Below are 13,109 nucleotides of genomic sequence, written 5' to 3' on the forward strand. Positions count from 1 at the left end.
AACACTGATTTAAAATATTTATGTGACATATGTAATGTTTATTAAAGATGACAAAAGATTTTGACTATATTCAGTTGAAAATGGCACATCAACATATTGGATGTTGATTTTTTTTTTAAAGATGTGCTTATTTTACAACAACATAATTCAAAATCCAGTCAACATTCACAGTTTTGGCAATCATGGTCAATTTGCTCTATTGTGTTTAAAAATAACAGGTAAATATGATGTTTAAATGAATCAGAAATGTTATATTGCCCACCTTTTGCTTTTCAGCAGCAGGCAATATTGTTTTTGCTTGTGTTTGTTTTGTATTTGTGTGTGTGTTTGCATGTTAGAGTATTCTGTATTTTGCCAGTCTGTTACCAAAATATGTCATGAATTATCAGCAGAATTTTAATGAAACTTGGAGAAAGTAATCATTGGATGTACAAGTACTTTTAAATTTAAGGTAGATGCCGCAGGTTGCACATTCCAAAAGTCTAGCTTTCAGGTCAGCTAACTTCTTTAACACATTGAAAGTTTAAATAAGAGCCAATCCACATTTACAGTCATTTACAAGATGTCTGTAAATGAGTCGTCTTTGTAAACGCAAGCACTGAACATGACAGGAGTACATGCCTTTAACAAAACTTGGGCTACTCTACACACAGAAGACATTACTGACATCCCGAAGGGAAATTAAGTATGGATCACAGTAAGTTATGCGATTACCTTGGAAGTGAACCATGTCAGAAGTTCACTGAAGAGTTTAATTGCTATCCATGTGATTGGATTTTGTTAGTCTCACCACATGATGGAAATTCAAAATCTGAGTCCATGAAAAAGCAATTACTTGCTTTACTGCTTAAGTGTTAAGAGGCTCTCATTATCTAGTTAAAACCCTTCACAATTTTAATTCAATGGAAGCTCTAATTTGCTTTATTTACTGTCACACTGTGCAGTTCATTTCTTCTTTGTGTGTGGAACGCATTTGGTTGGAGTTTTTGACACTTAAATTCAGTACTGTTAAAGGAAATTATAATTAACAGTAAGAAATGTCTTGCCACCAGTTAGTAAATTATAATGAAGAAAAAAAAACCAGGCAAAATGTACAGTAATTTACAAAAAGGTTAAGCCACACCTTCTGCCCAATTAAGCAAACAAGTTTTCACAATAAACTAGCTGTCCATTTTATCTGTGCACTTAAAAAAAAAAATCTGTATTTGTGCACAGTTCTGGTTCCTGTTGCTGCTCCCATAATTCAAAGAATGCCACTACAACCAGCCAGCATCAGATGTCGTTTACAGACCCTGCACAGACATTTTCTGGTGCACAGATTTATTTTTTATTTTTACACGTCTCCCACATTTTTCACATTGCACCTTGTGTGCGTATGTGTGTGCATGCGTATGTGTGTGTGTGTGTTTGAGTGCGTGTAGCAACAGACACTCACACTTGTATAGCAGGTTTGAGAGGCAGTGACAACAACACCTCTAGTAGCTGTTTCTATAAAAAAATGATCCTGGAGGAGGTTTCAGCACTGTTGTTTGTTCTACTTTCCATTTTCTTTCCATACAGCATTTATGCAGCTTCATTGGCCTGAAAAACTAAAACAGAAGTCCTCTTGCACATTCAAATTGGGGAAAGTAAAATATTTTGCATCAGCTTATTTTTAATATTACAATTTTCTTTTCAGTTATTTTAGTTTAGCTGCAAACAGTCAAAAAGACTAATTTAACTTTATTAGACTCATTGCTTTTGTTTTAAAACACAGCAAGTTTCAGTCTTTTAAAGGCTGCTTACTGTCCTCAATGTCTACGATGATGCATTGATTACCAGGCTTTTGGTCATTATTACTGGCATTTGGATAATTATTTATTGACTCAAGGTTTCATTGCTTATTGTAAAAATTCAATCAATCAATATTAAGAGCTGATAAATGTTTAAATAATTTAAGAATGCATTTCTAAACTACCTCCTTAAAAAAATAAAGAATGTGTGCAATATATGTTCAGAACTTGCAGACTGATGTAGTGACTCACACTGCTGGATGCAGACAATACTTTAGTGGTCAAGGGAAACATTTCGGCATCCAAAGCCCTCAGCTGGGGATGCTTAGCTAATTAGTCTAGGTTACCGTAGTGAACTGAGTAGGAGAAAACCATTTGTCCTAGTTGAGCAGGCAGCTCAGTAGTTATACTACTTGGAAAACAGCCCCTGGTGAGAATGACTTTCATGCCATTCCCCACTGACTGGATAATTTGCCACCTTATGTGTGTGCTGGACTTCTTCCTGGAGTAAGACTTCACATAGTGTAACCACAGTGAAGGAACATCTCCCTAAAAATAGAATAAATGTTATTTTTTTTCCTGCATGTGTGGATGATGAATGATGTTCTGGAGAGAACTGTGCTTCTATGGCCTTTGTGTCCGGAACCTCACACATAAAACAATGTCATCTGACAATGGTGTTCTTGTCATGTTATTTATCGTGCTTTTTTTTTTTTCCTGTCCTAGATAATGACAGTCTGTTTTAGTGTATTCAGCCTCTTAGAAGACTTATTGAACACATCATTAGAATGGAAAGACTGAGAAAGTGTGCTGAAGCTGATTGCTGTAGGGATGCTTCTGTAAGAGACTTGTTTTGTTGTGTAACATGCAGATCAATAGACTCAAAATAACAAATTATCTTGTATCAACTTATGTTCTCCAAGCTATCTGTCATTCTGTCTGTGTGTGTGCAGAGGCATGTGTGTGTGTATGGCTTGTTCATTTAACAGAGGCAACTAAAGGGAAGTTTAGTGTCATAACTAAACTACACAATGAATCTAGCAACAACCTTGATCTCTGATAAACAGATATCACTGGTATAAGCTGGCAGTAATGTGAAAGGTAACATTTGAAAGTAACTCAAAGAGAGGTAAATAACATACCTGACAGAGGAGACAAAGACTGACCTATTTGTTGTTTTCACAAAATCAGCTGGAATTAAAGGCATGATAATTTCTTGAAGGAATGCGTATCACTCTGTGCCTTTTATATCCAGTAACTAAGAAAATTTTATGATAAAAAATGACTGGTGTTAAAGCTGTTTTTGTAAAACCTTGTAAATAACTTTATCTCCTTTGAAATCGTGAGATCTTGCAATATGTTTTTGCGCTCAGAGTAGATGTTAATGATGAGTTCCAGCTACTACTACATAAACATTAGCACATTATCTGAGTAAGTTATAGCCCTTTTTTGTTGCCACAGTTACTACCACACCATGTTTTAGCCAGATATCTGTAAAAGTTAAAGTTTGCTGAGTTATTACCATGTTCATGTTTGCTGCAGTTGCTTTGCTGTGGTGCCCTTTTTAAATTAGATTAACTCCAAAAGTTACCAGTTTGTAGATGTACACCCGTCTGCAAGTTTTAGTAAAAATTATCCAGTGGCTCATTAATTATCTGGCTCATGCTACAGACAAACAAACACATGCACACACACAGACATAATTATTTGGATTTCAGTTCACTGCTAAATCTTTATGTTGATTTTTTTTTTGCATAAATAGTTGAAGTAGGTCAGGCTGGTAGCAACTACAAACTAAAAGGGTTTGCTATTTTTTCAGCAGCTGAACTCAAAATAGAGGTCTTGTCGTGACTATGATGTGACTAACACACTTAAGGCTGTATCAGTAAATTCTGTGTCCCACATAATGCGGAGCATTCATGCTGCAGTGGTGCAGCAAGTTAAACCTATCCATTATTAAGTGTATTAAAAACAATACTGTAAAAACTATGAATATAAAAATACACAGGTAGTTCACACAACACAGCAGTTTATCAAATATGTATTTATTCAACAAGTAACATAAAAAAAACTTGCAAAGACTTTTGAAAAAAATGAACACAAAGACAAAAGAACATTAGTCAACTAAAACTATCTGCTACTGTATTTCAAAAACATATCGGCTTCCAACAAAATTAAAACTAAAGCTGCACCAGCCATTCGATCAGTGACTGGAATCAGATGATTTTCAAATCAGCTAATTTATGCATTTTTTTACAAACATACAGTCAGAAATTTCTTTCAACAAATAATTTGAAATAAAATGTAGGCTATTAATTACATGTCAAAAAGAAATTTTGGCAGGTCATAGCTTTACAAAAATCAGAAATTGGTATTATTAAAGGAAATCAGTAATCTGTGCATCTCTACAGCCTTTTAACCATAATTATAAAAATAATATAGTTCTCAAATCATGTCATAGTTATTATTTTACCCTGTCACAAATCCATGATATAACTAAATAACACTACTAATATATGAAGCACCATTTAATATACTACTTTAACATTTATATTTACAACTCTGGAGAAATCACACACATTTGCTTTGCACTGCTGTTTTAAACATATCTAGTTAAATTCCTCATTGATTTAAATGCTAAAATACAGAAATCTGTATTCAAGCAGATGGTTGTTAAACATCTGACAAGGTTTCCAGGAATCAGTAACACACGCAGAGTTGATTCACTGGTTTTGCTTCAATGACTAAGGTAATAGAAAAACTTTTATCAAAGCTCCCTGTCCTTCGTGAAAAGGCAGATTTGCTTATTGGCAGTCAGAGCTATCTTTTGAGATTATTAGGAAGTCTATTACTCATAAGAAAAAGGATTTAGCTCAGATGCAGCACTCGCACAATAAAACACACATCTTTCTTTCTTTGGAACCATGCAATCAATTAGGGATTGGCCTTTTTTTAAATAGATTTGAAGTTATGTTGCAGAACTAATTCAAAAATGTCAAAATGTGCTTAAACATCAAAAACAAATGAATCACTTCCTTGACAGCATCTAAACTACAGAAATAACTGCATCATTTTAGTCTTTGGACAGTGGAAATGTAAGCCCAAGTACAAATCTCAGCTGCTAATAAGTTTGGTCAATTTATGGGTTTAAAAGTTGCTTAGACAAGTAACAACACAAATAATAACAAAAAAAAATTATTTTTATTTTTTATTTTTGTGTGTGTGTAATGCATGTTTTCTTTTATTTTTTTGCCCAGAACTAAAGCTTTTTACACCCTGGCAGACACTTCCAGTCTGTTTGTAGCTGGGAATAAAGCATTAGGTGAAACTGAAGGCTGAAATTTAACTTTAAGATTCCCTGAGATCCCTAGTGCTCATGAATCAAGATTTCATTGAAAACCTCATCAACTCCTGTTTTAATCACATGATTTCACATGAAGTGTTGCTGAATATTTTGTTTTAAGACATATTTAAAATGTCTTCTTTGTTGGATTTGACATCATTCTTATCTCATATGCATGGTTTCTAAGTTAAGCGTTTTCTTGCATTTATATGTCAATTTTCTGTGTCTGGGTTATGTTTTGGTTGCTTAACATAAAAACAAAACAGATACCTTCAGAATAATAAGTGCAGGAGCTTTAGGAAGTTAAAAGAGCAAATTAGTCAAGCGTTGAACTTTAGGGCTACAGGCTGATGTGTTCAGACATCTTTTCTGTCTACTGGTTGCTTTAGAAAAGAGATGGATGAATCTAATTTAGTAATGTCATGTCATAGTTTCTATGTTTGTACTTGCTCACTATACAGAGGGCCCTGTTTGTAGATCTGGGTTTGATTATCTTTCAGCAAACTTTAAAAGTGTTAGTTTCCCTCCTATCTTATTTTGCTTTTCTTTACTGTTAGTCACCCCTTAGCCTCTAAATATAAATTCTCTAATTGTCATTAATGTTAGAAAATATAATGATTGCTTTCCTTTTAGAGTCTTTAGTTAATCCAGTCTTCCAACAGAACACTTCAAAAGACCTGTGATATTTTTTTTCTCCACATTAAATCCAAAGAAACTCTCAGGCTTGTATCCCCTCGTGTCTGCATTAGTTCTAATGTTCTCACTGTAGTAAAATTCAATACCGAGCGATGGAGAGCTGCTTTGTTCCCATCTCTCACGCTCTTTTCTCGATCACAGTCATCCTTGAGAATATCCGCAGCCCGACCCGCTGCTCTAACCTCTGCATTCTGCTCTGACAAGGTTCATCTTTAAATATGGACGAGTGGTGTGTGCGCTTCTACTACAAAGACAGATGTGCACAGAGATACTGCAGGTTAGGTGAATCCATGTTAAACCTATAAAAATACAACTGATTACCAGTTGATGCAGGTAAAGTGAAGGAATAGACGAAACAGATCTTCACACCTTTCTTTTTTTAATGTTTTTTTTGGTTGTTTTTGGATCCATTCCAGGGGATCCCTGGTTTCACTAGATGGAGTCATTTTGGATACAGACCAACACTGATAGAAAGTTGAGAATCACATCAGCAAGGCTTTTCCACTTCTGCTGTGCTGACTAGACATGTTGTAGATTTGTAAAATTTTACCAGAGAAAACTGCAATAAATTGCTGCTTCCATTAAACAGTGGTAGGTAGACTCTTTCTTTACTGACCTTTGGGCTTTATTAATGGCTTTTGGTTCTGCATTACTGGCAGAGCAACAACAAAGAGACTTACTGAAAATATGTTTCAACATAAGACAACAATTCTGATTAAGTTTTATTAATATGCCAACAACTCCACCTCCACTTTATAGTTGTATTTGTATGACAGAAGCTATGGTTGTGCTTCGATTGCTGATGAGATGAAGGCAAAGGCAAAAACATCTACAGCATTTGTACGTGTCTGTGTGTACGGTGGTTGTTCTGCCGGTTGGAGTGTTATGTTGAACCCGTATGTTCCTGACCCCGTGTGGTGTTTTGATAACACCTTTTGTTATAAAACCATTGCAGGTTCAAATAGCAACCACTGGACTTACACAAAACAGCAGAGATTAAACAACAGCTCTGCAAACAGCATCTGGATCCAAGCACAGCTTCACCTGTCAGAACCAGACAGAGCAGCTGCTGCAACTGAGCCCACAGCCAGCAGCCCATCAGCCTCTTCAGATGAGAAATGGCCATCAAATGCATCATGCTAGGAATTACATTATCTCTCCTATCTGCATTATTGAAGGGGCCTCTAAACTGGCAATCTGTTCTGGCTGGACTTAATCAACATGTTAGTGGACGCTGACATAAATCTTATTTTGACTGCAATAAGAGGTAAAAAAAAAAGAAACAAATCTCACTGTGGGGAGTTTGATTTAGGAGAGAAAATCTTCCTCAAGTTAAACAAGTTAGCTGTTTGATAATATATTATCTTTTTGTAATGCAGCATATCGAGTTCCACCTATAACTTGGACTAAAATCAACTTTAGATTTTTCTTCTTTAGTCTATGTTTTTACACCTTTCTACTCAGGATTACAGCAACTTTCTACTTGCACTTGTAGTCTCTGGTTTTGTGCTGTGAAACTCATAATAATAAAAACAAAAACTTTTTTTTTTCCTGCTTCGCTTCTCCAAGCGATGGAACCCGTTTGATGACACGCTAAACGACTTTTATGTTCTGGTGGGAAAAGATGGTCTAGAACCAATTTTTCATTGGTATAAAAGGGGCAAAGGCAGGTTTTAGTGTGGCAGTTGATGAATGGTTGGTGGGAGGGAATCCATCTGCTGCATCAACAAACGGAAATGGAATCGTCCACTGGTAAAAAAAATAAAATAAAATAAAACAATGCTGAGATTCCTATAGGGTTCAAACACAATGTAGTAAAGTGTGCATGTCTTTGTGTTTGAGAGACCAACGGAGAGGGAATGTCTTTCAATCTGTTTCACAATTTTTGCTTGTTTCTTTTTCTACTCTCTCTCACTCTCTCTCTCTCTCTCTCTCTCTCTCTCACACACACACACACACAGGAGAATTCACTCGTGGCTGTGTGCCATCTTGCCTAAATACCAACTATCTATCATCCAAGATATTTCATACTTTTTCAATTCAATAAGCCAATATGATTTATGTAGTGGCTCGAGTGGCTTTGGTATGTTGAGATTTAGGACTGCAGACGGTATCATACATTCAGTTTTCTGTTCTATACTTTGGTGACCACAAGGAATCCCTGAAAAGTATATATTTTTGTTTAATCTTCCTTTCAATAAAGCACAGAAAATATTGCAAAGATTTATTGGTTAATACTTAAGCAGACATGTTTTTATGATACCAGGGAATTGGTGAACTTACCGCCTCCACTCAAATATTTGCCCACAAACTTTTGAAATTAATTTGTTAAATAAAATTTATTCTGTGTACACAATGATGCTTGTACATATTTATCTTACCTTGGATTCACTAAAAAGGGTAAAGTATATATATAATTTTTAACTAGTGCAAGTAGTGCGGGTAAATATTCAACCTGATATGAAGGATATGAAGCTCCAAACCTTTTGGAATATTGGATTGCGCTTCAGTTAGTGCAAATAAGTAAATAATTAAACATTTTCTTTCTTTATTTTTTTGCAATTTAAAACACTATGGATAAATCATACATTATTCATACATGTCAAAATAACAATCACTTTATTTACTTATTTAAACTTTTTACAGAATATAAAAGTAGCAAACTTAGTCATTATTATTTAAAAAGAAGCCACATGATAAATAGCAAATGCAGTGATTGTTTTGGAAAAAGGCTGCTACCCTTTATTTCTCACATAGTAAGAATAAAATCAATCAAATCTTTTAATTAAAATTTTGATTAAAGGAATGCATTTTGAATCAAATCATGATCACATTCAGTAAATGTGAAAATTAACTCGGTTCAGGATTCTTGCCAGATGCCATTCGAGAGAGTGTGTTTATTGTCAACTCTTGGTTTTTTCTTTTCTTTTTTTAAACCCACAGCTTACAAGAATGGATATAAAATAAGAACATATGGGAGATAAAAAAAGTTGGCAAACACCAACAGATTTGATTTGATTTACTCCCCCACAGATGTTGTATGAAGTAACCATAGTTTCTGCTCCTATTTTTGCCTCAAAACATCAGTATTTCCCACTCAGTACTGCGTTCTTCTCAACTTCCTATTTCCAACTTGCTTAGTTGGGTTCAAGTCACAGGAAAAGATTTTTTTTCTAATATGTGCATTCATTTCCATTGTGTTTTTATTTATGCATCTTTTTTCTTTTTTTTTTCTTTTTTGCGATAACAGCGTTTTTCAGTGGCTGCTGGCCCAGCAAGTAAACAGCGGTAGCATGATAAGATTTACATTCAAAAGCATCCCTCGGTGCTACTCTCACACCTACAAAAGGAGTCAAAGGAACTGTACCATCTGTAACTTTGTACTCTCACAGTAGGACGGCAAACAGAAAATATCTGTTAATGTGTGCGTGGTAATGCATTTGATTCTTAATTTTCTGTTTTAATATTAGTACTTTATTGAATAATGTGGCTTTGTGAAACACTTACCAGCACATCTACATTTGTAAATGTATTTTTAATGAGGTACACTTCATAATATTGTAAGTACATTTCCAAGTTGCCAGGACAATAAGCTTGTTGAGTACAAGTTCTAACAATCCTCTGTCATATTTCAGTTTGTTTATATGGAGCCGATTCCTAACAAAAGCCATTTTAGGCCACAAACAGCAAACAGGTGCATTTCAAGAAAATTAGATACAGTTTGGTTTAAAACTAATTTAAATCCAGTTACAATTAGTTCAGTTTAAACCATTTATTATACAATACAAAAATATAAAATAGATTGTAAAATTCCAGTTAGTATAAATAACTTGCCTAAAGAAACCAGCAGACTGTGTTGATTCTTCACTTTGATGCAGTCCCCCATACAAGAACAGGTCAGTGGGCGACAGTGGAGAGAAATGACACCCTTTTAACAGGAGGAAACCTTCAGCAGAACCAAGATGTGTGGCCATCTGCCTGAATCAGCTAGGTGTTGAGAAGACACAGGCAAACACAGAAGTATTGGGACAGGCGAAGTTTATGCAGAAAGAAAAACAAAGAGACAACATCGAGTTAATGGCAGCAATACTTGCAAATACATAAATGAGAGTAAGAGAGTAAAGACAGCAGAGTAACAAAAGGTGGTGAGCATGTTTGTCCTCCAGCAGACTAAGAGCATAGGATAGCATAGCTAAAGGATGGCTCCCAACAATAAGCTTTATCAGAGAATAAAGTTTTAAAGCCAGTCGTAAAAGTAGACAGGGTATCTCTATCCCAGACAAGAGACAAGTTTGATAAATGAGAGTTCTGCCTTTTACTTCTAGAAACTTTAAAAACCACAAGCAAACCTGCAGTCTGAGATCAAAGTTCTGTATTAAGGAAAAAAACACTCAGAGTAGGGGTTTGGGGAGGATTCTCAGCTACTCCAAAATTGAGCTCAACATCTGTAAAATTGATATAGTCAGCGTACAGTAATTAGTACTTCTTTATGTTGGACACATATTTAAAATAGCAACATTTTAAATAAAATTGTTAGTTATCTCTTGTTAACAGTATTATTTTTGTCATAACTTTGTTACTTACAATGCAGCTTGGACGTCAGACTGCTGCCTAGTAATTTCGGTGATATTGGCTGCAAATGTAGCTTTTATGCCCTATGTGTGACACCAGGCTGGTCTCAGCAGGTAATGACACATTATTCCAACTTGTTTAAATGCTTCCGTTTCATTGTTTCCCACCTTCATAAGTAATTTGTTTTTCTCATGGCCTTACTTGCTCTGTAAGTAGGGAGATTTCACTGAACATGCAATTTGCATTTACTTTCCACATTACAATGTGATCACAACATTTTTCTGTTTTTTGTATCGCATCTTTATTTCATATTAATGTATTTAATATACTTTCCTCTTTCGCTTCTCTCACTCTTTTGAGAAGTGCCCAGCAGCAGACTGTTGTTTAGGAAAATCTGTAATAAAGTTGATCTTTCTTCCCTGCCTTTCACCAAATGAGAAACAGAAAATAAACTGTGATATTAAATATTTTTTCTCAAAAGTTGATTGAGGTGGAGAGCAAAAAACAGAAAGATTATTAAATTCTTATTCACTGAGTTTCAAAATAAATGCTTTCAGTCATCAGCCTTCCTGAATGACTCTTGTCAATTTTGTGCTTCCAGTTTGTTATGCAGCAGTTTGTCTGCAGAAACAGTTTACAGGAGTCTGATGAGTTTGAATGAGGGTGCAGGTAATCATAGACTTTATGCTGCGAATGAAGTAGCTGATGTGTAATAAATACACTATGATAAACAACTATGTAAGCATTTTGAAACTGCAAGATGGTTTTGCATCTATCACGTTTTGTATGTTTAAAAAGCCAAATGCAGACCGACTTTTTTTGTTGATTTAATTTATTGTCTTTGTTGGAAGTAAGCCAAGTGACAATGTCACAGTTTTTACAAAATTAACAATTCCTTTGAGCTGAAGTCATCCCGGCCAACAAAGCATGTCATTTCTTACAAGAGGGTGGCTGAGAGAGACTCTGGTAAAAGCAGACGGGGCTTGGTTTTGTGTTTGCGTGGGTGCAAGTTTGTGTATTTGAGCGAGTGTGCCTCAGGAGGTGTGTTACAACAAAAATCCCCAGCAGCACACCAGATGAAGAAAACAAATGAGCACTTTTCCCATTTTCTTTGTTGAAAGAGAAGCCTCCATGTGCTCTTTTTCTATCTCAGCAGGGAAATGTTTACATGCATACACTTCTGTAAACCTCTCTGCAATGTGTGAGTTTTTTTCCCCCCTTTTTTGTTGTTTTTATATACCTGTGTATATTTGTCATTTTAAGATGGGGGGCCAATGGAGGCAGAGCTTGTTTGTGCTGTGAATAAAAATGCTGATTTATACAGCTAATTTACTATATAAGCACTGCCAATCTTAAAGAAACAGAAAAGGCTCAGACTATGAATTTACCTGTGTTTTGTGCGCTTCTCAGTTTATAGTGTGTGGGAGGTGCTAGAGGCTTTGTGACTCTACCTCCAAGCAATTTGAATTTCAAATTATTTCTAGAGTGCTCTACTTTTAAGTCTGGCAGACAGCAGTTCATACGTATAATTATTGTAATGTAAATGACTGTAAATCCAAATTTCCTGTCGTCTGGGCAGGTGCAGTCACAGAGAGAACCTGGGCACGAGAGAACAAAGTCCTTGCAGAAAAGGTACTGTGCATACACACACACAAGCATAAGCACACACCTACATGCTGGAACACATTAAGGGACATCCATATTTCCCCTCTGGCTACAGTGTTATGTTCAATTTAATAGTCTAATATTACTTAATGATTGCTCCATGTGCATTGGCTTATTGTGCATCCATCAACCTGAAGCACATCTAATCAGACAATTAACCCTCATCTTGCACTAATTTCCATGTATCTATTCATCACCATAACTGGCTCTCTAATGGGAACACAAATGGATTGTCAGTTAACTATCACATGCTAGTCATTCGCACACATACACACACAAACACACACAAACACACACAGTACATATTGTTTGTTTGGTAAGTGACCTAGAAATGTGAAAAGAACAAGTTCTACACATCATCATTGATCCAGTGCTGCTTTAAACCTACTTACAAGTAGTTTTTACCTACCTTACAAGTAAAAAAAAAACAACAAAATCAATGCTGATTTGGAAAAGACTCATCAGAAAAAAAAGAACTTTGGAACTTTATATATGTGAAAACACGTAAACAAAAACTAGAAAAAATCATGTGTTATCTGTTCACATAATCCAGTATGGTATATTTTATACTTCTTTTATAAGAGAGAAAATGTGTAGATGCAGCCAAAAAGTCTTGCAAAGTTGTACAGAGGTCCCTTGAACTTTCCAGACTCTGTCAGCTACCTGCACTTACAAGGCACTTTCTTTTCTCAGAATTAATCTTTAAACTCCTGTTATTGTGTTGTGACTATCAAAAAACATACTTTACAGTTTGTTTGACAATTTATTCAAAACCTTTTTGTAAGTATTACAGCATTTCCATTTTAATAATCAGAGCACAGGCGGTTCTTTTCTCTTTTTTTATCTAATGAGTTTCTGTAGTTGTGATCTGTCGGAGCCAAATAACACCTTTCACTTATTTTAATTTCAAATGATTATATTATTATAATTTAAAAAGCTAAGCAGAATGCTGCTGACGAGTGCATGATAAAAGTGTTGAAATCATCCATTCGTTTGTAGTTTTTGGTGCTTGTGTGTTTGTCAGAGCTTGCGGCAATAAAATCAACCACGACAGTCTTGTT

General features: G+C 35.3%; 1 protein-coding gene across 3 annotated transcripts in view; it reads left to right on the forward strand.

The window, feature by feature from the left end:
- The window catches only part of tnr (tenascin R (restrictin, janusin)), a 154,113-nt gene that overhangs the window by 59,175 nt on the left and 81,829 nt on the right, over positions 1-13,109 (forward strand). For all 3 annotated transcript variants that reach the window (XM_017422513.3, XM_017422515.3, XM_017422514.3), the window contains exon 3: positions 11,963-12,015. The gene's annotated coding sequence lies outside the window, so the exon portion shown is untranslated. The remainder of the gene's footprint in view (positions 1-11,962; positions 12,016-13,109) is intronic.

The sequence above is a fragment of the Kryptolebias marmoratus genome, linkage group LG20, assembly GCF_001649575.2.
Source record: "Kryptolebias marmoratus isolate JLee-2015 linkage group LG20, ASM164957v2, whole genome shotgun sequence".
Classification (NCBI taxonomy): domain Eukaryota; kingdom Metazoa; phylum Chordata; class Actinopteri; order Cyprinodontiformes; family Rivulidae; genus Kryptolebias; species Kryptolebias marmoratus.